Genomic DNA, 19,479 nt, shown 5'->3' on the forward strand with positions numbered 1-19,479 from the left:
GTTACAGAGCTATGCTCACAGACTGACTTGGTGGGCTTGTGGCTTCTCCCTACTGCTTGCTTGTAAGATTTGTGTGTGGTCTCTGACTGCCTTGTCCTCTGTCCCTCTCTCCGGGTCCCCTGTGTGGTGGAGGACTCTGGGTGCTGGGAAGGCAGGGTGGTCTCAGACCAGGACCTGGGTGTCTCGTAGAAGCCTGTCAGTTGTTTGTGCTGGTCTCCCAGGGGGTCAGTGAGATGGATGGACGACGGTGACTGTGCAGGGCCTGTATAAGACCCTTTGTGGGACCACTCTTTTCTGTGTGCTGCTGCATGCATGTATTTCCCACTGGTTTCGACCTCCCGCTTCTTCCTTTGGGTTTTGTGCTATCTCTGTTGTGAGGTTAACCTGAGACTTGGGCACCCTTCCCTTCCCAGGGCTGGTCTCCAGGCCCAGGAGCATGGGCCTCTTTGGCACCACCTGTGTACACTGGCACCAGGGGCAGAACAGGTATTGGGCAGCAGGTGGAGGGACTGTGTGCTTTGCTGGGGCTGTCCAGCTGGGGTGGGAGCACTTTGCTGAGCGGAGCCTTTTAGGCAGGACCTGAAAGAGCAAGCTATGTTGCTGTGAGTGCCATGGTGCAGGCGATTCTCTGTGCTCGTGGCTGGTCACCCGGCAGGACCCAGCCAATGCCCAGGAGTTTGCTTCCTCCCTCCCACCATCTAGGTAGCCAGAGCTGATGCACCCCCGGCAGTGCTTAGGGCTGACTCCTGACTTTGTGCTTAGGGCTGACTCCTGTCTCCTCAGGGATGACTCCTGACTGCTCAGGGCTGACACCTGACTCTGCTCAGGGCTCACTCCTTACTCTGCACACAAGAGAGTTTCCTGGTGGGGCTTTGGGAACTCTATATGATACCTGGGATTTACCAGGTCAGCTGTGTGCAGGGTGAGCACCCTCTACCCTGTCCTGTCTCTTGGACCCCAGCAGGAGAACGTGAGCAGGAGCCGGGGGAAGTGTTGTGAAGATGGGCACCCTCGGCTCAGTCGGCATCATTGGGAGTGTGTGATGCTCTGGGCATGTCCGACATGCTTTTAGCAGCACTGTGCTGCAGGCATCACTGTGCTCCCTAGACGTAGGGTGGGGGGGGGGGGGCTTTCCCATGTGGCTGTCCAAGAGGTGCTGCTGAGCATGTTGGAGTTGGTTCTGTCCGGGCCACCCGCAGAGTACATTCAGGGTCAAGAGACAATCCTGGGTGAACAACCCTTCAGCACTGACTCTGAAAGATGCAGGGGAGGTAAGTAAGCGTAACAGCCTGGGTTTCCTGCTGGAGTGGAGAGAACATGTAGTTGGTGGTGATTACAGGGAAGATGGAGCAACATGTGGGATGTCTTGTCCATCATAGTCCATAGGCACAGGGGGCTGATGCCAAGGCTGGAGGTCCTGCTGAAGGAGGCTCTTGCCATGATCTGGAGTGATGCTCACTCAGGATACATGTCCCTTTGCTACACCCGTCTCCTGGAAGTTTGGGGCGGGGTAGGTCCTGGTTGGTTTCCATGGCAGTAGCATGCCCAGCACACAGCAGGGGCAGGCATATCCTTGCACAGCTGGCCAGAGGAGCAGGCTTTCTCCAAGACCACATAGTAAAATTCTAAAATCTTTACCAAGAAATAAAAGTCATTGCCCTTCCACAGAGACAGGGTAAGATGGAGGGGATGGGGTGGGGGTGGTGGGAGGGATGCTGGGACCATTGGTGGTAGAAAATGGGCACTGGTGGAGGGATGGATACTCGATCATTGTATGACTGAAATGCAAGCATGAAAGTTTGTAAGTCTGTAACTGTTCCTCATGGTGATTCACTAATAAAAAATTTAAAAAAAAGTCAAGGTTGAGTCCACAATTTTGTTTTTGGGGGGTGGAGGGCACATCTGGTGATGCTCAGGGATTACTTCTAGGTTCTGCACTCAGGGATCACTCCTGGAGGACTTGGGACTGTATGGGGTGTCAGGGATTGAACCTGGATTGGCTCTGTGCAAGGCAAGTGCCCTGCTTGCTGTGCTACTGCTTTGACTCCTAGATCCCGAATTTTCGCTTACAAAAGTCAAACTTTACTAATTGAGTGCTTTTTTGGGGGGAGTAATGTAACTACTACTCAGAAGGATGGAATTTTGGGAGGGATAATCATACTTTGCTTCATTGAGGTTAAGGGTTAGTGTTTGCTATCAAAATCTGTTGGAAACATTAACTTTTTTGCCACAAACACTACACCTAGTGGTGCTCGGAGCTTGCTCCTGACTCTGTTCAGGAATCACTTTTGTTGGGCTGGTGGGACTCTAGTGGGTGCTGGGGATTGAACCTGGGCTGGGCTCTTGCCAAGGCTAGGGCCTTACCTACTTGCTATTCTGTCTCTTTGGCTGGAAGCCCTTCAACTTTGTTCTCTTTCAAGCGTTTTCAGGCTCCTCTGGATCTCTTACATTGCCTCATGAATCACAGGATTAGATTAATATCTGCCAAGGACTCAGAAAAGCCCCCTCAGCTGGGGGCTCCCAGGAAATTATAAGGGAGCCACAGTGACAGTTGTGTAAATGGGGGACCATAGCCTGAGTAGGACCAGTAGGATTGGCAGGAAAACAAGGTCAGAAGGGGCGTCAGAAAATGGTTTAGATATTGAAGAGATAGTGCAGTGGATAGGGCACTTGCCTTGAACGTGGTGTCCATACCCGTGTGCACTGCCAGGAGTAACCCCTGTGCACTGCCAGGAGTAACCCCTGAGCACTACTACTGAGTGTGACCCAGAAGCCCCTGCCCCTCAAAGGAAAGAAAGATGAGTAGGTTTGTTTATTTTTGACTTTTTGGGTCACACATGACATGTTCCAGGAGGGGAAGGATATTTAGGTCAGCCTGAGGTATTGTGTCTTTGTAGCAGGTCTTCTGTTTTGTGAAGAAAGGCTGTTTTCATTTTACTTGACTTTAATAGTGTTGGTGGTGCAGATTCCTTTCCTTCCCTTTCCTGTTCAGGCCTCTTGCATGCAAGGACTGTGCTCCACTACCGAGCAGCATCCTGGATCCAGGCCCAGTTTGTTTAAATTTTTTTTTCTTTTTGGGTCACACCCAGCATTGCTCAGGGGTTATTGCTAGCTCTGCACTCAGGAATTACTGCTGGCAGTGCTCGGGGGACCATATGGGATGCCGGGTGTTGAACTCAGGTCGTCCAGGTGCAAGGCAACACCTACCCACTGTACTGTAGCTGCTGTACTATTGCTCAGGTCCCAATCTTTTTTTTTTTTTGTCACCATGAGATACACAGTTACAAAGCTGATCTTTTTTTGGGTTTCAGCCATAACAATGTTCCAACACCTATCCCTCCACCAGGGTATATTTCCCACCACCAATGTCCCCAGTTGCCCTCCTGCTACCCTCCCCCAAGCCTGTCTCTTATCAACTGGCACTGTCCTTCTTTCTGTCTTTGTCACTGTCTTTCTGTTTCTGTCTGTCTCTGTCTCTCTCCCCTTTAGGGTATTATGGTTTGCAATACAGGTACTGAGAAGCCATCATGTTTGTTCCTTTACCTATTTTCAACATGCAGTTCTTATCCAGTATGATCATTTCCAATAATCTTTGTCATAGTGATCTCTTTATCCCAACTACCTTTTTCTCAAGCACTTGAAGCAGGCTTCTAGCCATGTGCCAGTCCTCCTGGCCCTTGTTTCTACGATCTTGCCCTTGTTTCTACTATCTTTGGTGTTCGTCTCATACTATGTTTTTTTTACATTCCACAAATGAATGCAGTCTGTAGGATAACATTGGTTTGTCCTTTCTCCCTTGCCACAGGGAGCTTAGGTTTATCGGGTTACACCCATCACAGTGCTCCCGAGTCACTCCCATTCCTGTGTTTATCTGTAGACTCTTCTCTGTGTTCTCCTCCCCAGCCAGTTAATCACCTTTTTCCTTAATCAAATTCTGTGATCTGTAAGATCAGATCCTTTTAGGACATTGAACTTGTAAGTTAAATATTGCTTTTCTTGTCTTTTGAATAGTTTACCTTAAAGCAGTGTTCTTTCTGTATGGACACAGGAAGACAGTTAATATTATGCTTTGTAACTTGGGAGTTGATTGACTTTGAATAATATTTACTCCTGGGCATCTGCTTTCTTGACTCAGTTGCCCTTAGTTCCTAGTACCCCAAACGCAGGGCCCCAATGAGGGACTGAGCTAACCTGGCATCAAAATGGGCTAGGCCAAAGCACCACAATACTCAACTATGAGTTGAGGGCATGATCATGGACAAATGCTGTCATGATTTAAAAGTAATGACGAGACTAGGACCCTGCTGGGGTTGGGAAGACTAACCTGGCCTGAGGACTGCGGTGCGACATATATATATATATATATATATATATATATGTCACTGTCCTCCCGTTGTTCATCGATTTGCTCGAGCAGGCCCAGTAACATTGTGAGACTTGTTACTGTGTTTGTCATATCAAATACTTCACGGGTAGCTTGCCAGGCTTTGCCATGCTGGCGAGATAATCTTGGTAGCTTGCCGGGCTCTCCGAGAAGGGAGGAGAAATTGAACTCGGGTCGGCCATGTTGGCTGCGTGCAAGGCGAATGCCCTACCCGCTGTGCTATCGCTCTAGCCCATATATATATGTATATATATATGTATATGTGTATGTATATGTATAGATAATGGGGGGGGGACCCTGTCCTCTCGTTCATCGATTTGCTCGAGTGGGCCCAGTAACATCTCCATTTTGAGGCTTGTTGTTATTGTTTTGGCATATTGAATAATACCTCACGGGTAGCTTACCAGGCTTTGCCGTGCGGGCAAGATACTCTTGGTAGCTTGCCAGGCTCTGCGAGAGGGGCAGAGGAATTGAACCCGGCTCAGCCGGACTGGCTGCTTGCAAGGCAAACGCCCTACTGCTATGCTATCGCTCCAGCCCATGTATATATAATACTGTGGAATATATAGTGAGACCCGAGTTCGATTCCTCCGCCCCTCTCGGAGAGCCCGGCAAGCTACTGAGAGTATTCGATATGCCAGACACAGTAACAACAAAGTCTCCAATGGAGACGTTACTGGGCCCGCTCGAGCAAATCGACGATCAACGGGAGGGCCTTTACCTTTACCTTATAGTGAGATGTCCTCAGGAAGAACCAGACCTTAAGTTTAAGTTTGTATCTCTTACTGTGCTCATACAGAATTACATTGCTAGAAGTATTAGAAGTAGATTTTCTACAACTCTAAGTGGATTACTAGCATGAGGAAAGAACACACCCACTTGGGATCCCACCCTTGAGCAGATTTCCTAGTAATCTGTAGTAGTCTCTCTCGCTCTCTCTTTTTTTTTTCCTTTTTTGGTCACACCCAGCGATGCTCAGGGGTTATTCCTGGCTCTGCACTCAGGAAGTACTCCTCGCGGTGCTTGGGGGACCATATGGGAGGCTGGGGATTGAACCCAGATTGGCCGTGTGCAAGGTAAACGCCCTGCCCACTATGCTGTCTCTCTGGAGTAATTTTTTTTTTTTTTTAATATTTTTATTAGTGAAACACCATGAGGTACAGTTGTAGACTTACAAATTTTTGTGCTTCGGTTTCAATTATACAATGATCAAGTACCCATCCCTCCACCAGTGCCCATTCTCCACCACCACTGATCCCAGCATTCCCTTTTGTTCTCTCTCTCCTTTTGGGTGCTGTGGTTTGCAAAAGAGGTATTGAGTGGCAATCATGTTTGGTCTATAGTCTACTCTCAGCACTTACCGCCCATCCTGGGAGGATCCTCCTAACACCCTTTATTTTGGTGCTCCCTTCTCTATCTGAGCTGTCTTTTCCCCTAGCATGTGCGGCTGGCCCCCAAGCCATGGAGTAAACCTCCTGATACTTATCTCGGCTATTCTTGGGTGTTAGTCTCCTATTGTGTTTCTTTATGTTCCCCAGATGAGTGCAGTCTTTCTATGTCTGTCCCTCTCTTTCTGACTCATTTCGCTTAGCATGATACTTTCCATGTAGTACCACTTGTATGCAAATTTCATGACTTCATCTTTTCTAACAGTTACATAGTACTCCACTGTGTAGATGTACCAAAGTTTCTTTAATCAGTCACCTGTTCTCGGGAACAGGGTTGAATATACTGACATCTCCCCTCAAACATATGATCATCTAATCTTTGATAAAGGAGCAAGAAATGTGAAGTGAAGTAAGGAAAGCCTCTTTAACAAATTGTGCTGGCAAAACTAGACGGCTGCATGCAAAAAAATGGGCTCAGATCTCTGCCTAACACCATGTACAAAAGTAAGGTCAAAATGGATTAAAGACCTCAACGGTCACGGTCCTCCCGTTGTTCATTGATTTTGCTCGAGCGGGCCCAGTAACGTCTCCATCATGAGACTTGTTACTGTGTTTGGCATATCGAGTACGTCACGGGTAGCTTGCCAGGCTCTGCCGTGAGGGCGAGATAACTCTCGGTAGCTTGCCGGGCTCTCCGAGAGGGGCGGAGGAATCGAACTCGGGTTGGCCACGTTGGCTGCATGCTGGGCAAACGCCCTACCGCTGTGCTGTAGTCCCAGCTGCTAATTGAAAAAGACCTCAACATTAGACCAGAATCCATAAGGTACATTGAAGACAAAGTTGGCAAAACCCTCCATGACATTGAAGCTAATAGTATCTTCAAAGATGTCATGCTACTGGCCAAGCAAGTGAAAACAGAGATAGACAAATGGGACTATCTTAAACTAAGAAGCACCTCAAAAGAAACAGTGACCAAAATACAGAGACAGTCTAGGGAATGGGAAAGGATATTTGCCCAATATACATCTGACGAAGTGTTGATATCAAGGATATACTAAGTACTGGTTGAACGCCACAAGAAGAAAACATCTAACCCGATCAAAAAATGGGGTGACGAAAAGAAACTTTCTCAGGAAATCCAAATGGCAAAAAGGCACATGAGAAAATGCTCTACATCATTAATCATCAGGGAGATGCAGATCAAAACAACAATGAGCTGTCATCTCACACCATGGAGTAATCTCTTTAGATGAGATTTTATCCTTGAGTTAATCTCCTGGAGGAGTGGTCTTAGCTCTCTTTGCTTACCTCTCTTTGTTGATTTGTTACTGTTCAGCCCACCTTCGTGTCACCACCCTACGTGATTGCTATATAAACTAAGACTGTAAGCTCGGAGTGGGCTTGGGCTCCAGAAGGCAGAGTCACAAGTGAGAGGGGCTCAGGCTTGAGAGAGAGAAGCAGAAGGGGAGTAAAGATTGGAATAAACTACATTTGATACCGACCAGCCTGGCCCTTGTTCCTTCCTTCACCTACCTCGCCGGCGGTCTCCCCGGGGTGAGGGAAGCGGTCCGAGACCACCGAACGCAGGCGGCAGGAGAGATAGAGCGCCGCCGGCCTTTTGAATACACAGCAGTCTTTTGATGTCTGTCCCTTGACTTCTGACTCATTTTGCTCAGCATGATACTTTTGATGTCCTCCCATTTATAAGTGAATTTCATGACTTCATTTTTCCTAACAGCTGTGTAACATTGTGTAGATGTACTATAGTTTCTTTAACCAGTCATCTGTTCTCCAGCACATTGGTTGTTTCCAGATTCTGGCTATTGTGAATAGTGCTGCAATGAACATAGAAGTGCCGATGGTATTTCTGCTGTGTGTTTTTGGGCCCCCAGGGTATACAGACATGCCTGGCAGTGTTGGGGGCCTATTGCCACAGTATTTGTGGATTCTCCCAGTGGTGCTGGGGGACCATGCTGTACTGGAGTTTGAACACAGCGACCTGTCTTTCAGCTTTCTGGCCAGCCCCCTGCTCTCAGATTGTTTGTCTTTTTCTTGGACCATACCCAGAATGTTCAGGGCTTATTCCTGATTGTGCTCAGAGGTCATTCCCAGCAGTGCCTGGGGGACCATATGTGGTGCCTGGGATTTAAATCGGCTTTGGTGGGATACAGGCCTTATGTTGTGCTCTCTCTGGACCCTAGATTGTTTTTGTTTTTGGACTACATCCGGTGTACTCGGGGCCAGGAGTGACCCCACTGTTGGCAGGCTTGGGGCACCACAGGGGTGTTGGGGATCAAACCCAGGTCAGCTGTTGCTCCAGCCCTAGTCTCAGATTTTTATTTCTTGGTCTGCACTCACGAATCACTCCTGGAGGTGATCAGGGGATGCTGGGGATTGAACCCGGGTCAGATGCACACAGGAAAACAAACATAAAGAACAGTCTAACGTGTGGCCAGAGTGATAGTACAGTATAGTCTAGTCTAGTCTAGTCAGTGAGGTGTTTGCCTTGCATGCAGCTGACATCCCATGTGGTCCCCTGAGCACTACCAGTGATTTCTGAGTACAGAACCAGGAATAAACCCTGAACATTGCCGAGTGTGACCCCCTCTCCCCCCAAAAAAACAATGAACAGTCTAACAAAAAAATTAGAAAATGAGCATTAAAATACCTATTTCAGGTTCAGAAGAAATGGTACAGTGGATAGATGCTTGCCTTGCACTTATCCTATATGCAAGTACCCACTGTACTATCTCTGGCCTCTAGTCTCAAAATTTTATTTATTTATTTTTGCTTTTTGGGTCACACCTGGCGATGCAGGGGTTACTCCTGGCTTATGCACTCAGGAATTACTCCTGGCAGTGCTCAGGGGACCATATGGGATGTTGGGGATAGAACCTGGGTTTGCCACATGCGAGGCAATGCCCTACCCACTGTGCTATTGCCCTGGCCTCTTCCTTCTTTCCTTCTTTCTGTTTTTGTGTTTGAGCCACACCCGGTAGTGCTCAGTTTTCTCTGCTGGCTCTACACTCAGAAATCACTCCTGGCGGTGCTCTGGGGACAATATGGGATGCTGGGTATCTAATCCAGATCGTCTGCATGCAGGGCAAACTCCCTACCCACTGTACTATTGCTCCTTTCCTTTTTTCTTTATTCTTTTTTAAAGAGGGCCACACGAGTATTTGGGGGTTGTCTCTGGCTCTGTGTGCAGGACTGACCCCTGGTGTTGCAAAGTATGTGCCCCAGGAGCCAGAGAGAGAGAGAACTGGCTTCAGGAGCTTGCCTTGCACACATCTGCCTCAGGTCGATCCCTGGCACTGTGCATGATCTCCTCAGCCAGCCGGGAGTAAGCCTTGAGCACATCTGGGAATGGCCCTCTAACCCAGAAGCAGAACAGAAGAGCATGTGCCCCAGGTCTCTGAGTCTTCTTGGCACCTCTGAGGTGAGTCTCTTACTTGACCTCAGATCCCTCTTCTAGAGTTACAGGGACTAGTATTTTTATTTGGGCAGGGGGAGTCCTCCGAAGTAGTGCTCAGGGGATCCCAAGACCCCTGTCAGTGATGTATTATTCTTTTTAGGCAAAGCTTATCCATAGAGAGAGACCTTCAAAGAAGCAATCTTGAGAGAGGTACTGATGGTCACTGTAGGGTAAGCTGTACCTATGGTTTCTGGCGGGGTGAGCTGTACTGATGGCACTGTGGGGGGTGAGCTGTATTGGTGGTTACCATGGGGTGAGCTACACTGATGGTCACTATGAGCTGTAGTGATACTCATTGTGGGGGGTCATTATAGAGAAGCCTCTCCACTGTCAGGGTGAGAACAGGTAGTGAACTTGGCCTGGTTCCCTCTGAGGATGTGAGTTGTTGGCATGGGGGAGTGACTCCACCATGCATTTTTGTGGGTTTGGTTTCTGGCATCACAGAGCAAATAAATAAAAACCTTTCCCAAACCCCCACAAAACTAGAAAATCTGAGAGCATGGATTTTTTTTTAAACTTTTTTATTGAATCACTGTGACATAGACCATGATTAGATTTCAGTCATACAATATTCCAACACCCATCCCTCTACTAAAGGCCGAATCTAAACGTTGGACATGGGAATCTCCCGGTGGATGATTCCACAACGAAATAGACCACATCATATTCAATCGACGGTTTTGCCTGACCGATGTCACTGTTGTCCCAAAATTCCAGACGGGATCGGACCACCGTCTCCTTCGTGCAAAATTCTACTTCACAGAGCGGGGAGAAAGGGCTGCAAAGTTTAAGAAGAGAACTCCCAGAACGACCACCAACTGGGAGCTCTTTGGCACTATTGCGGCAACATGGGAAGATGCCATTGTTGACAACATTGAGGAGGAATACGATCGACTGGTTAAGCACCTCCATGAGTGTGCGAGGAACGCCAAGAGAGAGATAGCCACAAAAAAAGCCTGTCTTCAAAAACTCTTGAGCTTATTCGGGAGTTCAAGATGCTGCTCTGTTTAACGTTCATTGATTTAAAGAAGGCCTTTGATTCTGTTGAGACGGAAGCGGTCATTGAAGCCCTAGCCAATCAGGGCATTCAAGCCCAATACATCAGGATCCTCCATGAGCTGTATTGCGGATTCACTACCAGGATCTCACCATTCTACAAAGAAGTGATCGTTGATGTCAAGAGAGGGGTTCGGCAGGGTGATACCATTTCACCAAAACTCTTCAGTGCCACCCTCGAGAACATCATGCGACAACTGGAATGGGAAGGAATGGGAGTGAAGATAGATGGTCGGCAACTACACCACCTCCGCTTTGCTGATGACATTGTTTTAATAACACCAAACATCAGCCAAGCGGCACAAATGCTGGCCAACTTTGACCGTGAGTGTGGAAAGGTAAGACTACAGCTGAATCTTAACGAAGACAATGTTTATGAGAAACAGCCTCGTTCCTAACGCCCCATTTGCTCTCAACGGAACGACCATCTCCGAATGCAACAGCTATGTGTACCTAGGTCGAGAAGTCAACATGACAAATGACCTGGCACCCGAGCTGCGCAGGAGGAAGAGAGCGGCTTGGAACGCCTTCAAGAGCATCGAAGAAATAGCTAAGAGGATGAAGAACCTCCGGCTCAGGGCACATCTCTTTGATTCCACTGTTCTTCCTGCATTAACATATGCCTCAGAGACCTGGGCCCTACGCAAACAGGATGAGAACGCTATTCGGGTCTCCCAAAGAGGAATTGAAAGAGCTATGCTTGGAATATCACGTTTCACTCAAATGAGAGAAAGAATCCAGAGTTCCGACATCCGGCGACGATCAAGAATCAGGGACGCTGTCTCGTTTGCCAAGGTGTCAAAAATCAGATGGGCTGGTCATGTAATGAGATTTAAAGATGACCGCTGGACTAGAGCTGTTACCGATTGGATTCAATGGGATGTCAAAAGACCGCATGGCCGCCCACCTACCAGATGGTCAGACTTCTTCATCAAGATCATGAATGATCGGTTTGAGGCTCTTCGTGTTCCTAGAGCGAACAGATGCCATTGGGCTACGCTAGCACGCGGCAGGGACAAATGGAGACGTTACTGGCGCCCGCTCGAGCAAATCGACGATTAACGGGAAGTCAAGTGATCAAATGATCCCTTTACTAGTGTACATTTCCCAGCACCAGCATGGATTTTTTTGAGGCATGTCATTGCTTTGAGCTGTCAGGGCCCACCAGCTGTGGAGTGGGCCTTCCTGGAGCCACCTCCTCTTTTTTTTTTCTCTTTTTCTGTTTGGATCATACCCAGAGATGCCCAGGCTCCTGGCTCTGCACATAGGAATCACTGGTGGTGCTCCGGGGACCATATGGGATGCTGGGGATTAAACCCGGATCCACTGTGTGCAAGGCAAACGTCCTGATTGCTGTCCTGTCGTTCCAGTCCCTGGAGGCACCTCTACAGAGATTCTCATTAGTGCTGGGGACGGGCCACTGAACAAGTCCCAGAGGACAGCCCTGCCAGCACCACCTCTTCCCTACCATTCTCTGCTATCCTTAAGTAGCCCACCTGTTTGTGACTGGGTGTCCCACCCACTGCAAGTTCCCTTTGGATGTCTGGCCCTGAGGTGTGTGGGAGTGGCCCGCACCGCTGGAAGTTAGAACCTAGAATGGGGGAGTTTCCAGATCTGCTGACAAACCAGTATTTTTTCTCCTACTTGGAGGTGTCTGGAGGCAGAACTGAGCCTCTGCTGAGCAGCATTTTCTCTCCCCTTCCAGGGCCTGCTCTCCTGGAGGTGACGCCATGCTGGGGCAGTGTTGCAGGAGAGAGCTGCACCAGGTGCACAGGGTGCTGCGTGTTCAGGGAGACTGTGTCCTGTGTTCAGGGAACTGTGCCATAGAAAACGGGCCTGGAGAGGTAGAGCAGTGGGAAAGGCAGCCCCCCAGCCTCCACTGGACCTCCACACAGAGGAACTGAGAGAAGGGAAGGGCACTGGAGTGCACCTCATGAGGGACCAAGTGCTTTTCTTATGAATGGAGCACTAGAGCCTGCTCTGGAGCAAAGGGTGGGAAGGTCTGGGCTCCTGGGCCTGGGGGGTGGCCACGGGAGGGGAGAGGGGAGGGAAAATGGGGAAGTCGCTCTGCTGCTCACCCTCTAATGGTGGATCTGGGAAATGGTATGCTGGGGCTAGTGGTTCTGAGGGACCTTCCAAGCAGGGTCATAGCACCTGTAGCAAGAGGTGTTTGTATAATACCCCTCAGTAGAGAGAAAGAGGGAAATTGTCTGCCGTAGAGACGGGGAGGGGTGAGATGGGTGGGGGAAGGGATACTGGGCACAGCGGTGGTGGAAAATGTACATTGAGAGGGATGGGTGTTCGATCAGTGATGACTGAAGCACAAACACGAAAGTTTTGTAACTGTAGGTCAAAGAGGTGTTTGTCTAATAAAGCCCCAAAGGTGCTTTTGTGGGACCATATCCCTAGGCTTGTTGTGGTCCTTACTCTGCAGACCCGGATTTGGGCCCCACCCCCTCTTCCCAGAGCCAGAAAGAGTGTGTCTGTCCTCTCTGCCTGTGGGTAGGGGTCTTACAAGTGGAGAGGAACATTTCTGGTCCTTTTTGTTTATCCCCGGCTCAATCATTGTGTGAAATCTTGGCTGTGTCTGTGGATGGGTGTTCAGGAGATTTCCTTTCCTTTCAGTTTTTTTTTTCCAAATTTTTGTTATTTTTCATCACACCTGATGATGCGCTCAGGGCTTAATTCTGGCTCTGCTCAGGGATGATTTCTGGCAGAGTTTGGAGGACCATATGGGGTGCTGGGGAATCAAACTCTGCTCTGCCAAATGCAAGGCAAGTGTCCTGCCATTGCTCTAGCCCTCCTGAAGTTTTGCTTTTTGTTTCTGGGCACACCTAGTGGTGCGTGGGGGCCTCTCCCAGCTCAGTGCTCAGGTGATTGCATGATACTTGTGATCAGATCAAGCTTTCCATGTGCAAAACGTGTTCAACCTTCTGAACCCTCTTCTTGGGCCTGAATTTTCTGTTTCTATTCTTTTTTCCCTTTGATTTGTTTTTGGGCCACAGGTGGTGCTCAGAGATTACTCCTGGCTTTGTGCATGGGATTACTCCTGGTGGGGCTTGGGGGACCATTGGTGGTCCCAAGGATTGAACCCAGGTCAGCTGTGTGCAAGGCATGCACCCTTATCTGCTGTGCTGTCGCTCCGGCCATGGATAGTTAGGTTCCTTAGGGGTCCTTGGTTCTGGTGAAAGTGCAGTTTGTGTGCTTGTCCTGTTGTGTGGAGTCAGGAGGAGGTGCTGCAGAGCCCTTGGATGTTCTGTATCGTAGGAAGGTAAATTTTTAATAATGAGCATTAGTTTTACAGTAAAGAATTCTTGAAAGTTCTTACCTGTTTGCAGTTGGACACCCCTGATGCATGTACATTACTAAGGTAAGAATGAGGGATGTGTGTCCTGCCAGTTCCCAGTGGACAGGATCTGATGTTGGGCCCCCTGCCCTGAGGTAGCACCTGCTCCTTGTAGGAGGGCACTGTAGTCACGTGAGAGAATACTTTGCCCAGAGTCCTGCCACAGAGCCAGCTCAGGCTGCTCTTGTCTCAGTGTTGTTTCCAGAAAAGTTTGCTTTGTTTTTCTTTTTGTGCCACACCTGACAGTGCTCAGGTCCTTCCCCAGAGAGGTTGCACTGTTCCTGGATGCACTCTATGTTCTGTCCATGCATGGAGTGGACATGTGGAGTGGACCTATGCAGTGGATGGAGCAAGCTCCTGTCCCATTTCCAGGCTCCAGATGCGGAGGGCCCCCAAAACCACTCTCCGGCCCGTGGAGGTGGCCCTAGGATCCGTAGGTGCAGGGAAGGACCGACCGAATGAACACAAGACACAAGAGACAGTATAGTTTAGAGATAGAAAAAGGGACAGCACTTTATTGGGGGCTACAGACTGTTTATATGGGGTCTGGGGCAGCCCAGTCAGGAGCAGAAGCAGTATAACCATACATGGTAAAGTCAGCAACAAGAGCTAACATTCAAGGTAAACATTTGTACATCAAAAGGGTCTTATGGAAGTAGGTGCATCCTGAGCTTTACATTTGCATATCTGCATCCTGGAGGTTACTATAGCTAAGGCCAGATAAGATAACTGTCAGCCTGATGTGTGGCTATAGATCAGGCATCCGCTGAGGTCAGGAAGCCCTGGGAGACTGTTACCATTGTCTGTCCCAAGCAGTTCCTAACATGGGAACCACGGCCAGGGTCTATGAGAGGGCTCTTGACTTCCCACATCCAGAAATCCATGTGGTATGATGTCATATCAGACACCAAACCGATAAGCTCAGATACTACACTTGATCTTAACCAAAAGTCCCAGAAGCTATAGAAAGTGCTGCTTCACAGAGATGTTTCATTTATGTCTATATTAAACGGGGCTGTCATTTTTCAGAAGGAAGAGGATACTGTGCTATTTTCTGTTTTGTTCTTTTTTTTCCCTTTTGGCCCACACATGGTGATGCTCAGGGGTTACTCCTGGCTATGCACTAAGGAATTACTCCCTGGCTATGCACTAAGTAAGGAATTACTTAGGGGATCGAACCTGCGTCGTCCATGAGCAAAGCAAACCTGCTGTGCTATTGCTCTAGTCCTGTTTTAGTGTCTGATGTGGTAGATAATCTCAGCCCCCAGAAACCTCCCTTTGGGGTGCACAACACCTTCCTGAAGCCCCGGACGACTTCTCACTCTTCAGCGGAGGGTGGAGGAGCCCCTTACCAGCTTAGACCCCTCACGCAACCCCTCCTCACTTCTATCTATGGTTTAGTGCCACACACTTCAAAAGTCTCAGTGTTTGGCTTTTCTTATTAGGTTTGGGGGTTCCCTGTGGTGGTGTGTGGTCCCAGCTGTGTGCTTGGGGATTATCCCTGCAGCACGTGAACTGTATGTTGTCGAGTCCCTTGCTGGGCTCCTATGTAGGGTCCCTGCCCAGCCTGTCAGCCATGGCTCTTCCCCCATAGCCAGTTCATTGGATTGTACTGATTTTTTTTTCTAATTTTAACTTTTTATTAAAAGTATTGTGATGTACAGACTTGCTTGCAGTAAAGTTTCAGGATGCAGTATTCAACTAAATCTTTCTTGGGGACCTGTGAGGCAGTGCTCAGGGGTCTGAGCTTCCTCTCAGAACCTCATCAGTTGGGCTGGTAATTCAGTGCAGTGGCCCAGGATGGTGGTACTGCTCAGGCCGTGTGTGTGGGGCCTGGGCCTGGGCCTGGGCCCCCTCAGCAGTGCTCAGAGGGCTCTGGTGCCAGACCCAGCAGTGGGTCTGGGGACTGGGAGGGAATCCGGCCTGCTGAGTGATACTTAGGGACCTGACAGCCTCAGGGGTTAAACTGGGGTTGGCCACATCTAAGGCACATGCATTAGCTCTCTAACCCTGATTACAATACTAGTTCTTTTTAAAAAACTCCTGCTTTTTTTTTTTTTTTTAATGGCCATAGCTCACCAGATATGCTTTGCACCCAGGAATCACTCCCTGTAGGTTCGGGAAACCATATAGGGTGCCGGGGATCAGACCTGGGTTGGCTATGTGCAAGGCAAGCACCCTACCCCACCGTATTATTGCTCCAGCCCTCAATATATAGATATATTTATTTTTATTTACTCTTTTGAGGGAAGAACACACCCATTGTTGCTCAGGACTTCTTTTTTTTTTTGGGGGGGGTCACACCTGGTGATGCTCAGGGGTTACTCCTGGCAGTGCTCAGGGGACCACATGGGATGCTGGGAGTCGAACCTGGGTCGGCCGCGTGCAAGGCAAATGCCCTGCCTGCCGTGCTATCACTCCAGCCCCAAGGACTTACTCTTTGAGCCCTCAGGATCACTTCTGCTAGCCCTTGGGGGCCCATATGAGGTGCTGGGGATTAAACCTGGTTTGTCTGAGTACAAGGCAAGACTGGCTCCAGCCCCTGATGTGGGTTTCTTGAAGGGATTCTGAAAAAGGCCAGAAGTACAGTAACGTGCACTTACACTTTGAACCACATGGTGGTGTCTTGGTTCTGATAAACAAGCAGGTAAGCTTGTGAGCCCTAGTCTGAGTGTCCTGCTGCAGTGGTTTCGGATGAGCTCCTTGAGGGGAAGGCTTCTGGGGCATTCCCACAGGTGTTTGAAGACCTTCATGAGGTCCCTGATGAGCAGACTTACTACCGTTAGGCTTACTCTCTCCCTTCTCCGCAGCTCACAAGTGCTCCTGTGAGCTTTCTCTCCTTCTCTGGTGTGAGGGGGCAGCTCTTTTTTTGGGCGTATTCTGTCTCAGCCTCTGGCTTCTTTTACATACGGGGTGCACATAAAGGTGTCCTGGGCCAGAGAGAGAGAGGACAGTCTTGTGGTGCTTGCTTTGCACGGGACCCACCTGGCTTCGAACCACGGCATACCATAGGGTTCCTCCAGCACCGCCAGAAATGATTCCTGAGTGTAGAGCTGGGAGTCACCCCTAAACACTGCTGGGTGTGACCCCAAAACTAAAAAAAAAGAAAAGGTATGCTAGGAGGCTGGGAGCTGGGTAGGGGGGCAACCCTGTGTGTGGACAGAGGGCTGAGAACCAGGAGCGACAGCATCCTACTGACCGCTGGGCCACAGGAGCCCCCCGCAGGCAGCCATGTGCTTTAGCTCTTCACAGTTGCTCCCAGGGGCCAGCTAGGGAGCAGGTCAAAGGGCTGGGCTTATGGTGAGGGTGTGCGGGCAGCGCTCCAGGGCAGCTGCACCCATGCTCTTGCCCTCCTTGATACTAGGCTGGTCCAGGAAACCTGGTGACCAGGCCACAGCCTAGGACCTTGGAACGGAGATTAGTCTTGACTGACCTCTGTTAAGAGCATGCAGATGGAAGAAGTTTAAACCTGCAGTGAGCCAGCCAGCTCAGAGCCCAGCCCATGGACGACTCAGCTCACTGCCTCTGCCTTGTTCCCATCTGGAGGGGCTGGTCTGTACCAGCCACTGTGCTGAGTGCATTACTGCCCACTCTCTCCCTCCTTCCCTGCCGTCCTCTCTCCTGTTGGCCCCCCACTTCACAGAATGCCTGAGACTGGGGAAGGGGCTGTGCAGTCCAAGTCTGTTTCTTTGGGGTTTCCCTCCTGGTGGGACGATGATGGAGGTCACTCTACTGCAAGAATTTGAGGGATCTTTTAGGGCAAAAGCTGGAAGAGACCAGTGCAGAGAGACCCCACTCTGAGTACTTTGACAGTTGCTACAGTGGGTGATTTTTGGAGCTGAAAATTGCTGAGACTTGGTTAGAGTTCAGCTGAATTCCTCTAAGACCTCAGATGATCTCTAATACACATTCCTGTTTATTTTCTAATGTAAAAAGAGAAAGTTTAGGGCTGGAGAGATGTATAGCAGGTACCCGGGTTTGATCCCTGGCACCCCCTAGAGTTTCTGGAGCACTGCCAGGAGTGATCCCTGAGTGCAGAGCCTGGAGTAAGCCCTGAGCATCACCAGGTTTGGCCCCAAAGCAAAAAATTAAAGGAAAAAAGAGTTAAGATGACTTTATTACCAGGTGGGTGAAAAATCATATCAAGCTGAGTAGGGCTCAAAGGGCCAGACCTGCGCTGGGTTGATTTTGTTTGTTGGCCGCCCCCAGCAGTGCTCAGGGCTTCCTGTTAGCTTTGTTCTCTGGGACTGCTCCTGGTGGCTCAGGGGAGGATATGGGATGCTGGTGACAGAACCTGGATGGGCCGCATGCAAGGCAAATGCCTTCCTGCTGCACCGTCTTGAACCTCAAGTGGGAGCGTGGGCTCGATCCTCTGGCTCCCAGAGCAGCATCAGATCAAAAGTCAGCGTATTATGTAGCCCTTTCCTGCAGAGGAATGTGAAAGCTGTGCCGCAGTTGTGGGTTCCCTGACTCGTCAGACATGCTCGCTGGCTGGAGTCTGCATGCGTTGCTGTGGTGGGTTCGGGTCTGAGAGGAGTGTCTCGAGGTGATCCCGGCGCTCGGGGAGCAGGCGCCCTGTCATTCATTCCTCAGGTGGGAGATGTCATTAATCGAGGCTTGAGCTTTGCTGCTGAGTGGCTGGCCCTTACAGTGCTTATTTGAAAAAGTCACATCATTTGGAAGGTGATTGCTTAATTTCATGGACTCAGCGATCATTGATTATATTCTCTTGTTATAATAAAAAGTAATTTTTCAGATGTTTATTGAACCTTGCATTATTGGGATAAATCCCATTTGGTCATGGATATAGAGAACTCTTCTTGCATATTGCTATGGTTTTTTTCCTTTTTTTGGGTAGTTGTTGCTTTTTTTTTTTTTTTTGGCTACATGTGGCTGTGCTCCTGGGATCACTCCTGGTAGTCCTGGGGGGGGGGGTGGCACATGTGGTGGGAGCCAGGTCTGACCCAGGCCTCACTGTGTGCTGCTGTGTGCCAGCTCCTTGACTCCTCTCCTGTGGCTTTGACCCTAACTTTATACATTTTTTAAAAAAATTTTTTATTGAATCACCAACTGCTTCTAACTTCTTCAACATAGACCCCCCACCCCCCCAAAAAAGATGCACTTTCTAGTTTGGGTTCAATATATAGGCTTTCTTTCACTCCTTTAAGTGGACCAGTTTTTCTCTCAGTATCGTCCCTCTTTCTTTGTAAGGAAAATGGTTTACTACTAGTTTTAGTTTGGGGGTGGAGGGACCTCTTAAACAGTGCTAGATGCCTAGGACCTTCCCAGCGATTCTCTACCAAGGGTGAGCACCCGGGTGTGGTGTCTCAAGGTGTGGTTCTTGGTGTACCTGGTCATGCTTAGGGGGACCTTGAGGTACAGGGATCAAAGTGGGTCAGCTGCATGCAGTCCTGCCCCTGAACCCTTGTGCTCCCTCTGGAACCCTCTGGGATAATTAGGTAAAGGTAATAACAACAACCCAAAGTGCCAAGGGGAGCGTGTGGTGCCTGGTGTCCAGCCTGGGAGTGCCTCATGCTGGACTCGTGCTCTTTCTCTGAGCCAGCTTCATCTCATCCTTCTGTCCCTGAGTATTATTTTGAGTACCCCCCCCCGGGGGGGGGGGGTTGCGGCTCAGGACAGTTGCTTGAGGCAGTTTGTCCCTGGAGATTGTTCTGGCTTTTGTTCTGGTCCTAGGCCTGAGGGGTTCATGTGTGGTTGTTAGCTGCCCTATGTTCTGGGGACCGTGGGAGGCAGCTGAGTGGAGCCGCAGTCTCTGCAAGCCACTGACCCCTGCCCTTAGTGGTGCTTTCTCCCGCGGGTTCCTGGAGGG

The 19,479-nt window shown here is 49.4% G+C and overlaps 1 protein-coding gene and 1 pseudogene across 7 annotated transcripts in view; one reads left to right on the forward strand and one right to left on the reverse strand.

The window, feature by feature from the left end:
- EHMT1 (euchromatic histone lysine methyltransferase 1) overlaps nt 1–19,479 on the forward strand; it is a 93,253-nt gene that overhangs the window by 14,056 nt on the left and 59,718 nt on the right. The gene's annotated exons all lie outside the window — the stretch shown is intronic.
- Nucleotides 14,500–14,613, reverse strand: LOC130040971 (uncharacterized; annotated as a pseudogene).

This window comes from Sorex fumeus, unplaced genomic scaffold, assembly GCF_029834395.1.
Source record: "Sorex fumeus unplaced genomic scaffold, SorFum_2.1 ptg000095l, whole genome shotgun sequence".
NCBI classification, from domain to species: Eukaryota; Metazoa; Chordata; class Mammalia; order Eulipotyphla; family Soricidae; genus Sorex; species Sorex fumeus.